We start from the raw sequence: 13,549 nt of genomic DNA, 5'->3' as shown, positions 1-13,549 counted from the left end.
TTGTTTTGATTCTGGGCAGACAGATGAATGACTGGAAAATATTCAGCAGCCAGAGGCCAGTTCATATGATAAAGTGACCCAATAGATGAGAGCAGGCCCTTGGGAAAAATGAGCCCACTGGGCTGATTGGTATCACTCAATCATGCATCAAAGACCCAAGAGCTATGTGCTTTGCTTTTCCAGTAGTTATGATTTTGCCTTTCCATACATTTATATAAGATAAGTTTTGATTCGGATGAGCCGTAGAAATGTTGCTTCTTGTATCCTTACGGTAAGTTTGAAGCACATAATCCTGACATATGACATTAAATGTTTCACTGTTTTTGAAAAGTAGCTTTACTCCGCTGTGTGCTTCTGAAACGTGTGCTGTACTCATTCCATCTCTTCCTCCTCCTCCCACATTTTCTTACTGTTCCCAGTCTCTCCTGCTGTTCTGCTCACCTCCCTTCATCTTTTCCACCCATCCCCTCTTTTTTCTTCCCTTCTTTCTTTCCTATCTCCTGAGCTCCTACTGTATGTTTCTGTGAGTACAAGATGGAAAAGGTGCATTCAGCTCTTGTCTGTTCCAAATTCTGCCCCTCCGCCTTTGCCCAGGTGTCGTCATTGGCTTCCTTCCCCGTCCTGTTCCTTTGCCATTTCACATTTCATCCCTCTTCCACGTCTCTCGGGTTTTATCTGTCCTCCCCTGGTCTTGCTCAGTGTGTCCCCATTTGTTTACTCCCCCCTTATCTTTAGTTCTCTCTACTTCTCTTCAGCTCTTTTTTACTTCTCACTTTGATACCGTGTTGCCTTCACTGAGTAGTGCTCCATTTGAAAGTTAGGTATGTATATAGATATATACTTCAAAGCTATGTTTTTACATTCTTTTACTTGTCATCATTTTCCTCCTAAAACTCTTTTTCCATTTATTTTAAATCCTGTCTCTTCTCCTCCTGACCTTTTCCATTCTTGAGTATTACCTATAATTATTATTCTTGTGGGGAGGTTTTCCTAGAGGGAGGAATCAGAGCTCTAATATCTATATGCTTAACAGGACAGGTTCCTTAGTGAGGAATCTGGTTTGCCTCCTGTCCAGGGATGAATCCTCTGAGAAATCCCTTTGCACAAAAATATGCACATTAGCTACTTTGCATTTGTTCTTGAGATAAGCCTGTACCACCTCCAGTGACATTACCCTAGGGTAGATTTGTAGATGTATAGGCATGCATGAATTTGATACTGTTTTAAGGCAGAGTTAGCTTGGACAATTTCTCTATGTCTTTGTCAGAGCTGTGATCCTCAGATTGCCACCATCTTAGAATTCTTCCAGTACAGGCTGAGTCTACCCTAGAAATAGGCTTGCTTGTAGGACACATTGTTTATGAGAGAGCCAGACCATTAGGTGGCACGTATGGCCCAGGCTGATCTAAAACTCTTGTGGTTCTTCTTTAAATAGTTCAACTTTTCCCTAATGGGATAGGAAGAAGTTGATTTCCTGAATTTCTTATGTGTAGGTATATACATCTATGGTATATACGTATATCTAATTCTTGAGCCATATTATTTTTGCTGAAATAATGTTATAACTTGTCCTTATACTCTTAGACATTTCAGTATAGATTTCTTTATAAAGTATAAAAAATTAATACATAAAATTAATAATCAGTTCTTCTTATTCTATACCCAGTTCATATTCAGATTTCCTACAATTCTTCCAAAATGTTTTCTGAAGGTGGTTGATTTTTAGTAGTAAACATTAAACTAGTTGTTTTGTCTTTTAAGGTTCTTCTAGTTGAGTCTTGTTTTGCATTTTAGTGGCTAAAAAGATTGCCCAGATTTGCCTGATAACTTCATAGTAAAAATTTAGCTTGCTCTTCTGTGCACAGATTTATTATAAACTGGAAATTTCATTAAATACTTGATCACACTCTGCGTACATGTGGTAACTGGAAAGCATTATGTGTGATGTTGTGCTTTGTCTTACCTATCATTGGAAGATTTACCACAGTATGAGGGTAGTGAACCCTTCATTGATTATAAGCTAGATTTTTTTTTCTTGAGGCCTGATTTTGTCACTCAACAATCTTCAGTTCCCAGTCAACTCTTCACGAAATGCTTTTAATTTCAATTGATGATCCTTGCCTGATTGACTAGGGTTGGCAATAAGAATGATTTTCTACCTGTGTCACTTAATTTATATCGTCAACTCTTCTGTGAAATAGAAGGTACAATATACTTACTAACGGAAAGATGTGTGTTCCAATCTTTTGTTTAAAATCAGTAATTTGTTCCATGGACTAAATAAGTAAGATGGCAATGTTATAATTTATTATGCAAGCCAGGATATTTTGAGAAAGAAGGGAGTTGCTCTTAGACTGAAACAGTAAGCATAAACTCAGAATCTCCAGAGCAGACCAGGTCATTTGGGTTAGCTTACCTAAATGAAGCCTGAAAACACTGGTTGGTTGGTTTGTTTCCATCCTTTTCTCTGGAATAGTTTATTTCAAGAAGGATGGAAACAGTTGATTTCTGCCAGTTACTTAAGGGCAGTCTGTAGAAACCGGAGTTGACTAACTGTCCCATGGTTCTAGCCTTTTCCAAGGATGTTGCAGCACTCTTGATAGACCAGGGCCCATGTAATCTAGCTGAACTGCCTCCATCCTTCCTGTGCCAGGAGGCCTGAGAAGTAGAGTTACCTTATTCTTCCCGATGTAAATTCTGGGGACTTTACTTTTTCTTTTGCCCAGTAACCTTCTCAACAGAGATAGGCCCTGTGGTGCCTCGGACCAGTCATTACTGCTGCGTTCTGAAGGTTTCTTCAGGATGGTCACAGTAAAGGCCCTGTGCCCATGGAGATACAGGTCTGAGATATTGAATATACTGATTCCTAACACTGAACTAATTTTCATAGAATAACTCAAAATAATTCCTTTCTCTGTATTCGAGAGAGCTGTTACCCCTTTTCAGACTTTTTTGTATATGATCCATAGGGATGGATCTTGAGTATTTATCTTGTCTCCTTTTCTTAATATGATGTTTCCATGTCACTGTTTTCTGTCTTTTAAATAAAAGTACACTTCACTGATGCTTTGGATTTAATTGTTTGTTCCTTCTACCTTTCTTTGTACCTAATTTCTTACTCAAAGTTACTGACCTACAGAAATCTTTCTGAAGTCAAGATCAACTTCTGAGTACTGACTGCAGTGGCAGTTCTTCAGTTTAGATTTAGAGAATATGTAGATATCAAATTCTGACTTCACAAATAATCCATGAAATAATAAATGGCTAATTTTCACTTCTGTGACCTTTGACCTCTGCAGATGAGCTGTGAATTTTCAGAACTGAAGGTATTTGGGGAATCCCCACCCCCACCCCTTTAAGGTCTGGTATCTAAAAAGCTGTGTTTTCAAAAACAACTATAGCTACTATTTACTGAACACTTATTATATATTAAATTTTATGTGGTAATTTACATGCTCTTATTTCATCTAATCCCCAGAGTCTCTCACAGTGGTACATATTTCTTATCATCTCCTTTTGGTAGAGGAAGAATTTAGGGCTTAGGAAGATTGAGTAACTCGTTTGTGGTCACACAGGTAGCAAGTGAAAAGAGTAGGTGTTTAATTCAAATTTGCTTATTCCAGATCCTGTGCTTTTAACTACTGTGAAATAAAACCTCAGCCAGGGTAGACGGATGGAAGATAAGTTACACAGAGACATAATTGATAGTTGTTAGACAGATAGATGATAACTATTAGACAAATATCTATGGGCAGCTGTTCTATAAAAAAAATCACTCACCATGTAAGATACAGGTTATTAATGTTTATCAATTTTGTCTATAGATAATTTCATAGTTATAAGGTTGAGAGGAACAATTATAAGAAATTTGCTGGAAAACACACCCAAATTTTTTTTTGGGGGGTCGTACTGGGAAACGAACTCAGGCCCTTGTGCTTGCGAGGCAGGTGGTGAAACCACTGAGCCATATGCCTGACCCCCAAAAGTTTTTTGATTGTTATCATCAGAACTTAGCTATGTTTAGCTAATTGTCAGTTATTCATATTATTATTTTTTTTCTTTTTATTGAGTTTATTTAGGTTTATAGTACAGTTACATTCATCATTAGGATCTTGTACCTGTACATTACAGGTCTTGGTTCTCATTTTTTCCCCTTGTCCCCGCCCTCCCTTCACCCCCTCCTCCCCTCCTCAATTGCAAACACTTTATTTCCATTTTTTCATTTTCTCATGTTTTTTTCTTTTCCCTTAATTACCTTTCCCCTACCCTTCCCACTTCCCCTACACCTTTAACCCTTTTCTTCCTATTTCACATTGTCAATTATCTCATTAGGATCTTGTGTACCTAATAGTTTTTCACACCGGAGAAACTATTTGGTATTTACACATGTGTGACTTATTTATTTAGTTATTCATGTTAACATAGGAGATGTTCCACACTACAGATAATTCAGAAGTATTATTTCTCAGTTGCAGCCTGCAGTTTTTGCTGCCCCACCATCACTTTTTTATTAGAGCCAGTATTAAGGACACAGTAAAGTGATTTGAGTTCCCTTATTTTTGCTTTGATTAGACATCTCGCTAGCAAATAAGCAATCAGATGACTCAAAGGACAAGCAGCAGTGGCAGAAACAAAGAGATGAAAAGTTGTAGAAAATGAATAAACATTTTGGGATAAATTTGCAATTAGATTTAATTTGGTACATTCTTCCAGTGTGTATAATGAAAGAATAAAGAGCATTCTAGGATCCTGGAAAGTGTAGGTTTCTTTATTAATTTTTTTATATTGATAAAAACCTGAGGGCTCTTTATATCTTTAGATAAAGAGCACAATAGGCAGACGGTTGTAGGTTTTTCTTCTGTGCTCACCACCTGCTTTAGTATACTGAGACATCAGGTCAAATGAGTTCACTGGCTATAGTACCAAAAGCTCCCTGACTTTAGCCAGAGAACACAAATCATAATCACACTGTGTCATACATTTTAAAAAGTCTTCACACTGTAGGTTTCAGCTGAAGTTAGCCTTTTGGCACAAGCGAACATTGGCATTTATTTACCTGTAGCTTCGGGTTTACACTTTTGGGTCTGATTATGCTATGTTAATTTAAAATGCAAAAATAATTTTAGAATAGGATAGCACATCCATCTGACTTATGGCCAAATCTTTGAAGAGGCACCATACTGAAAAGCTGCTACCTGATGAGTCCTATACTTGAACCCTGGAGTAAGTTGTTTAGCTCTCTGGCCATCCTGACTTTTCCCTTTATCTGATGATAAATTAACTTTTGAGCATGCCCCAAGCTCTTGAAGTCAGGAAAGACCACTGTATGGTGAGATTATTGGATCAGGGTACAGCTACAATGTGATTCCTTCTGCTGCTCACCACCTCCTGGGGCTTGGAGCTAATTAAGCCTCACTTTCCTCAATCATACCATGATATGTAATCTTTAATTTCTGTTCTAAATTCTTCCCTTGTTTCCATTGCAGTACACTACCTTTGTCTGAGAAGTTGTTACTCTGTGCAGCCAAGTGAAAGCCTGACACCCTCAAATTTACCTGGAAATATAATGAACAGAGAAATTACATGGTTAAATTATAAGAGGTGCTCTCTTTAGCGTAAGAGTGCCGTTGATCTTGAATGGGCTTGCTGTCTTTCAGAGAACAGCAGTGATAACATGAGATACCATTTTTTCACTTCAGTGATTTATTTTCCTTTACTCTAATTTTGTCACCTAATGGGCCACATCTTCTATTACATTTTGCAACAGTAAAATAAAGCAAGCAAAACTCCTGCACTTGTCTTTGACGGTGAATTCTAATGATTTTAAGAGATCTTTATTATTTCTTTTTCAGGATGTTTGGATCTCACAGAGATGAAAAAAAAAAGGTATCATAGAAATGAAAAAGGCTTTAGATATGCTTAACTATTCTCTGATCTGCAGTAGAGAACAACAGGGGGAAAGGGTTGGAATTGGCTTTTGTTTGCCATTCATACAATTTGCCTGAAGACCTGCTGGGTGTGAGAGACTGGCTTCAGTTTGTCTATTAACTGCCTGTTCACATGTTAGCAAGACTTTTGCTCCTTCAATAATTTGATCTTTTTATAGTCCTCTCCACAATCTACTGAGGACGTTGATGTGCCCAGCTAACACCTGTGATGCTGTTACTATAGAGCAGGATGACCCACTGCCTGTTTTATAAATAAGTTTTACTATAAGACAGCTGTGGACATTCTTGTGTGGGTTGTCTTTAGGTGCTTTTGCACCCAGCTGCAGAATCAGCTAGAACAGAGGCCCGTGTGGTTCACAAAGCCTGAAATACTCACATATAAACACAAGTAATTTCAAATTCCTTCTATAGAAGAATGAAAATTGAAAGGCAACTAGCACTCTGCTTTCACCATTTAGGTAGACACCTACCGTAAGCCTCTGATGCTCAAATTAACCTGGAGATAAGTTTTACAGTATGGAGAGAATGGATGGCTTGCATTCCTTCACCAGTCCTTTGAAGGATGAAACTTTTGATGGGTTGGGAACACAAAATGCTGTAGATTATATACCCTGGCAATAAATACCTCTAAATGCCATAAAGAATATCTAGTACTAAAGATAATGCAGATGACTAGAAATATTCATTGCATTGATTAGGCCTCTGAGAGCAAGCACTGTGACTCATATATCATGACTTTTGCCCCATGAAGTGTTTGATGCTATGCCACAACTGGTTTAGGAGAGTGTAATAGGATGTAACAGCCAGTTGAAGCAAAGGTAGGATTGACAGACATTTGTCAGAGCCTAGAACGTGGGCTTTGCCTAGATGATAGCCACCTCTATCACAGGTGAGCCCAGGAACCTCTCTATTGTCCTCTAACCAGAAAGTCCACACACCTTCCATTTTGACACCCTACCCACCAAGCAGCCTTTGGGCACTGATGCTGATTCCTCTGTGCTTGTTCATTATCACCATGTCTTTCCTATTTCAAGAAATGACTCCAATTTTGATTTATACTTAACTCACAGTGAGTTAGGATGAAAAGCTTCCCTAGGACCTGATCATCCTTGTCCAAATGAAAGGCTCAGTCCTACAGAAGTTGTATCCAAGTTAAAGTAACATTGCCAAGGGAGACTCACTTAAATGACAGACCTTGTGACATCTGACTGTTGACTAGTCACCAGAATTCCTGTGTAACTCACATCCTATCTGCATTGTCCATGGTTATTTATGGTGTAGTCAGTCATCTCACTGCCAGAGTACAATCTCTTTGAGGGAGGAGGTTCTTGTCCTTTTTTTCTTATACTTCATCCTCAGTGCTAAGCAAGTGTTTAGATCATTGTGGGCTTCCAGTAAAAGCTGTTAAGTGAGTGAATAATACAAGAATAAGGAAAGTCTATGCCTTTTGTAATTTCCTCTCACCTCTCTTACCTCTTTTCTTCCTGTTCAGATGCTGTTCTGTTTGCACAGTGTAACTCATCCCCCTACCCCACTGTTCTCTAGTGACTGCAGTTCATAATCATCTCTCCCTTCTTACTGCATTCATAGTTAGCTCACAATTTTCCACTTAATTGTTTCTTAATTGATTCATCTGTGCTATCTTTGCTTCCCAGATAGCCTGATGTCCCTAAGGGCAAAGATTATATTTTTACATGTTTTGTACCAGCTCTGTGTGCCAACCCTTCCATCCAGCACACATGCTGCATTAGAATTTAAGAGACAAAAAATTCTTAGAAAATAGGACAGTTAATTTCATTCCATTTCAAGGCAGGCAGACTAGACCAAAAAGTCTTCTAATATTTCTTGATATATTTTTTAAAATTTATTTATTTTTCTCATTGAATTTATTGGTACATTTTAGATATACAGTACAGTTTCATTCATCATTGGGCTCTTGTACCTTTACATGACAGGTCTTGGTTCTTGATATATTTTAGAATTTTGTCAAAATTAGTCAACAGTTGAGTTAGTTATGTGAAAGATGACTAAATAATAAAGCCCAATAGGCAATTTTATTTGTTTGTTTGTTTTAAGAGACGTGGATCTCATTATGTTGCCCAGGCTGCTCCAAACTCCGGCTTAAGTGATCCTTCTGACTCAGCTTCCTGAATAGCTGGGACTATAGGTGTATAGCGTTAGACTAGCTTTGCTTTTAATAACAAGATTGATTTATTTGTTTGAGCAACACATGGGAGAACTTATCACTGTGAGCCCAGTCCTGTCCCTAGCCCTTTCACCATTTGGCATTTGGGATAGGGATTTAGCTCAGTGATTCCGCCACCTGCTTCACAAACACAAGGACCCAAGTTTGATCCCTGGTAACAAAAAACAAACAAACAAACAAATAAACAAAAAAACAGTTGGCATTCACAGACTGTCTGTGATAGCCATTAGGAACAACTCTTCATTCCTGAGACTCACAAGGTACTGACACTGTTTTCCAAATTCAGTGATAGGACCTTTTTTTAAGAGATACTCAATTTAACTTTTAAAATCTAATTTTCTAGAATGGCTTAGATCTTTAGTATAGGAAAATTAAAATGCATGCTAAGACTTCTCTTTTATCCCACAGAATAATTTTGAACAATTTTCATAAATCTGAGATTGTAACAGCTGCTGCACTGGGTGGTCATTGTTTTATACCTGGAATTTTGTCTGAAAAGCTTAATTTTTATGAACAAAATACCTACAAGAAGTTCCCAGTGGTAAAAAGAAAAAGGAAAGTTGATTTGCCCTGTACCGAATGAGCTCTTTGGAGATGGATGTGTTTGTTTAATGTACATGTAATTCCATACAGCTAACTAGGCCGAACCAGATCAGAAATCTGCTAGATGAGGGAAGGACTTGGCTGGGTCACAGTGCCAAAACCCCAACTTGACTCTGTTCTTGGAACAGCAGATTTTGTAGAACTATTGCTATCCCTTTTTTTAAAAAAAAAATTCATTTTGATGATTTTTGAAGCTGTTTTTCCTCTTGGATCTTTGTGTTCATATAGCAGCTGTACAAAAACTGTGTGTTTCTGGTTTCTCCTTAGCTTCCCCTGCTTTTGACAGTGTCAAATATAATCTCATGGCATGATCTAGCTTTCAACTCCCCACAGACTGTTCCTCTCACAATGAGGTCTTAATTTTTTTAAATGAAGTTGACCTAGTTTTACTAACCTTCTTTTTAATAATTAAAAATGTGAAAACCTACCCAGAATAATTTTCTTTGCTATAACTTCATCTTAATATTGAACTTGAGCTGCAGAACAGTTACAAATACAGCCTGGCCATGAGAGGCCCTTGCACAGGCATTGGAGAGCACCCAACCACACCCGGTGGCGTGCTGCAGTGAATGCCCCAAGTTGCTATTTTCATTTATCTTATTAAAATAGGTTTGGTAGGATTTGCACCAGATGTCAGAAATCTTTCTTCCACTTACTACCCACTTTTTCCCTTTTGGTTAAGTGTTGAGATTTGTATAATTTTTTATTTAAAAATTTTTTGTTTAGCCGTGGCTGTCATGTGATATATTTTGCTTGTCTAATCACGTCTAATTGTTGTTCTGTGTTTCCTTTATTATAAAAAAAAAGCACTTGAGTTTTTAATTTTTATGTTATTCTTGGTTCAGAGTTCAGTTATCCTTCCAATCACAGGGAATGGGTGTTTCTTTTTAATTTTAAAAAGATTTTTTAAAAATAAATTCTCATCACATGTCAGATGGGAGCATGAGTTAAACTTGAAGGTCAACTCCAGAGCTGTTACTGACAAATTTAAGGAACAATTGGAATTTAAAAAACATATCCAAATAGAAAATACCATATTTAATTTGATCATGTATATTATTTTAGTGAAGTTTAAGCTTTTCTAATGGTCTTTAGTTACTTAAAGTTGTGGTTTATATCCCTTTTTAGAATTTAGTTTTCTACAGCCAGAGATGATCCAGAAGTTAAATGTGTAAAGAAGGTAGTGGTTACAAAATGTGAATTAGTTAGCATGATTTCCCCTTACTTGGTGTACAATTCAGATGTACTGCTTAATAATGTTTTGTGGATTATTGGCAAAGATTAAAGATTATGCAAACAAGTTCCCGGGAAATTGCTGTATCCAAAATATAACAGCCTTTAATCTGTCCTGATGAATTCCATTTCCTTTTTCATACGGCCCTTTTCCTTTCACAAGTAAGTAAATTCCATGCGTATGCAATGAATCTTGTCCAGTGAATCTTCATATACTTAACATTTAGTCTCATGTCTCAGTCAAGCATGTTAAACTCCAGATGACTCCATACTTTGCTCATAGTAGAAAAGGAGGTACCAAAATGTCACTGTCCAAGCTGTACCATTGCCTCACTTTTTAACAGAAAACCATCAATCTGTGTTTCTACCATTAAAGAGACTGTATTGAAAATGTTTATCAAGGTGCCACCTCTGCAGTTGGCACTGGATTAGTTAGAACTTCAAAGCCTTGAAAGTCTATCTCCAAGAGGTATAAGATGAACATGTAAATTACATCAGTCTGTGGCCAGGACCTAAAGCAGACCAGGAACATCTCTGAATGAAGTAAGCCAGTAATGCCTTTCCTTTCTGTGTTATCTTTAAATTTGTCAGAGGCATTTTAATTCAGAGTTCAGTTTTTACATAATGCAGACCAGTAGTAGCCCAGAGAAGTAAAGACATAGAGATGAGTAGCTAGCGACCTCCCGATTCCTGTTTCCTCCTGAAGAATATAACCTACCTTCCTGCCTACCTCAGAGCTTTCTAGGGAAGTGTTGTGAATGGCACCATGCGGACCTGCATTGTGTGTCCCAGGTCTTCAGTCAGGAGTTGGCCATAAACCTGTGAAAAAGCTAGTGTGTACCTTACCACTGAGTTTGAGAACCGTAACTGACCTGACAAACACAGGTGAACGAATGTTGAATTTTTTTATTATCAGTTGTTAAATGTCTGAGTGCAATGGAAAGTCATACCCTATAAAGGGATTGGAATAAGGTGAGTTTAAAACAGTGAAGCCTCCTTTTTTGAAAATAGTCTTAGAAATGGCTTGTCTCCTAGATAATTAAATCCCGTGTATATCATGTCAACTTTCCCTCCCTGGCATCAGCCACTTGTTACACAGACAGTGCCTTGGAAATGTACCTGTGCCTGTTGCTATAGCAACACCCTAAGAATGACCTCAACAGCCACTCAGAATCGTTCCTACAAAACAAATTATGGCTATAATTAACTCTCTGAATTTACCCTGCAATATAAATTTGGTCAGACCTTGGTGTTTCTTTTTAAAAGGTTAAATGAATAATCCAGTGACACCACCACCCCATCTCCCAGTTTTCCCTCGTAATATGAAATACTTCAATGGAAGGTACAATTCAGAGGTTTTTCTATATTATCTTTTCTCAGATGTGATAAACATTAACAAATGAGAGGATGTGCTAGTCTTATCGTGCCAGAACTCCATTTCTAAGGGAACAGAATGGCTTTTTTCCTCTCAGCAAGTGTGAAATACAGAAAGTACTAGGAGTTCATCCTCTTGAGTCCTGTGAGCCCAGGGCGGGAGAGCAGGTGGAATTGCAGATTCTCTGCACAGCAGTTCTTCTTTGGCAGTGAAATATGATAGTTTGTTGCCATCTCTGTGCTTTACCTGCTTCAAAAATTATATCTTCAATCCTTTGTAGCCACCCAGATCTTCCACTGGAAGAAAGTAGTTTGTATATCTTCTCCTTGGTTGTAGAGTCTGTTGTTTTGTTTTTCTTTGCCTTGTTTTGGGATGTGTCGTAGATGATGTATACTGCAAATAGCAGAATTGGGTGCAGTTTCTTTCAGAAAGCCTTTTTGTTAAACTAGATTAATTCATACTTTTTAGTCATTTTGTCAGTGAAGTCAGTTTTTCTCTTCACGCAATTGAGGCAAGGAAAAAAAGAATGTCAAGGAGGAACTGGCACTCACTTTCAAGTTAATCAAAAGTAAATTGAACATCCTTAAAGAACATTGCCTTGCAGTGAAGTACATTGGGACCATGACAGATGAAGCTGCGATGCTCAGTAAGTTCTGTAAGAGCTGTACTGCCATTGAAAAGGAGCACAGAAAAATAAAGAGAAAATATATTCTTGCAAGTATGAGTGTTTTAGGAATTTGGGTAATGTCTGAGTAAGACACTGAATTCATGGAGAGATACTATAGGCAGTTTTTTAAGAGTAGCCTCTTAAACCCCTTTATAAGTGTTTTTTTAGTTGCAGATGTGCACCTGGATTTCATCTTATCCAAGTATGTTTCTCAGAGAGCTCAGTGCATCCTTCTAGCTATTAGTACTCCTGCTGTGCAGTTTAACAGTTAATCTCCCAGCTCACATGCTTCTTTCTTTTTTTTTTCCCCCCAAGGATTGAACCCATGGCTTCACCTGAATTAAATTCCAGCCTCTTCCCCTACTCTGTGGTTTTAGAAATTGAATACAGGGCCTTTGTATGGAGCTACATATCCAGTCCACCCCACCCCACACCCGCATGCACAGGATCTTGCTTAGTGGCACAGGTTGTGCTCAAACTTGAGATACCCCCCGCCCCATTTCAGGGAGTGCCACCATGCCCAGCCGCATGTGCTGCTGCTTTAAATTCTTGCAGACACATAACTTTTTAAATGGAATGGCGATGAATAATCTGCTCAGTTCATCTTCAGGATGCAGAAAGCTACAATTTCCCTTTTCCTCACAGTACCTTGTATAAGAGTTAGCAATCCTCCATTCCAACTTTTGTGAATAGAAGTGGGCAGTATATTTTCTGAGCCTGCTTGCCAGTGTAATTTTAAAGATTTTTGCTCCACGTGACTTAAGTTCTTGTGTATAATAGTTAAATCAATGGTGACTTTATGGATTTCAGAATCTATGTTCAGGTTTTTCAAATGAAGGTACTGATACATCAGAAAACTATCCATACAGAGTAGCCAGTTGACATTGTATATATAATGTGATAAGCTTGGTTTACCCATAGAATGGGGTATAGATGAACTCCAAGAGCATGGGCTGACTATCATACAACTCCAAGACTGTGCCAAATAATTTACTAAAATCTGGGTGTAGTTCATGTTTGTGCAATCTCTCAGCTGAGCTCAGTTAGTAGAGTGCTGCTAGCTAGATAATCACTCATGCCTGGGATAAGGCTTCTGCAGTATGAATTATTCAGTTTGCACTAGAAATTTCTATGCTGATACATTTTTTTTCTTAAAAAGATTGATACAGGGTCTGGGATTTGGCTAATGGTGCCACGTCTGCCTTTCAAGCGCGTGGTCCTGAGTTCAATCCCCAGTACCCACCCCAAAAAGAGAGAGAGACTGATATGTACAAAAGAGGCAGTAACTATTTCTTTGTTAAAGTCAGACTTACCACTATTATTTTATGATTTCACAAATCTTACAGATTTCATATATTTCCCTTTAACACTCAAGTCTCAAATTTAAGGGTACATTAGTATGGAAACATCTCTAGTAAGAACAGAATTTAATGCTACAGTTGAAGCATACTATAGCAAATCTATCCACCCAATAAATGTTCATTAAGTACTTTTTGCTTGGCACTAGGGCAAAAATA

General features: G+C 37.9%; 1 protein-coding gene across 1 annotated transcript in view; it reads left to right on the top strand.

The window, feature by feature from the left end:
- Positions 1-13,549, top strand: part of Gnaq (G protein subunit alpha q) — a 175,051-nt gene that overhangs the window by 99,987 nt on the left and 61,515 nt on the right. The gene's annotated exons all lie outside the window — the stretch shown is intronic.

Source organism: Fukomys damarensis, unplaced genomic scaffold (genome assembly GCF_012274545.1).
Source record: "Fukomys damarensis isolate Sample0158 unplaced genomic scaffold, DMR_v1.0_HiC HiC_scaffold_31, whole genome shotgun sequence".
Taxonomy (NCBI): domain Eukaryota; kingdom Metazoa; phylum Chordata; class Mammalia; order Rodentia; family Bathyergidae; genus Fukomys; species Fukomys damarensis.
This window is presented reverse-complemented; position numbering and strand designations above follow the sequence as displayed.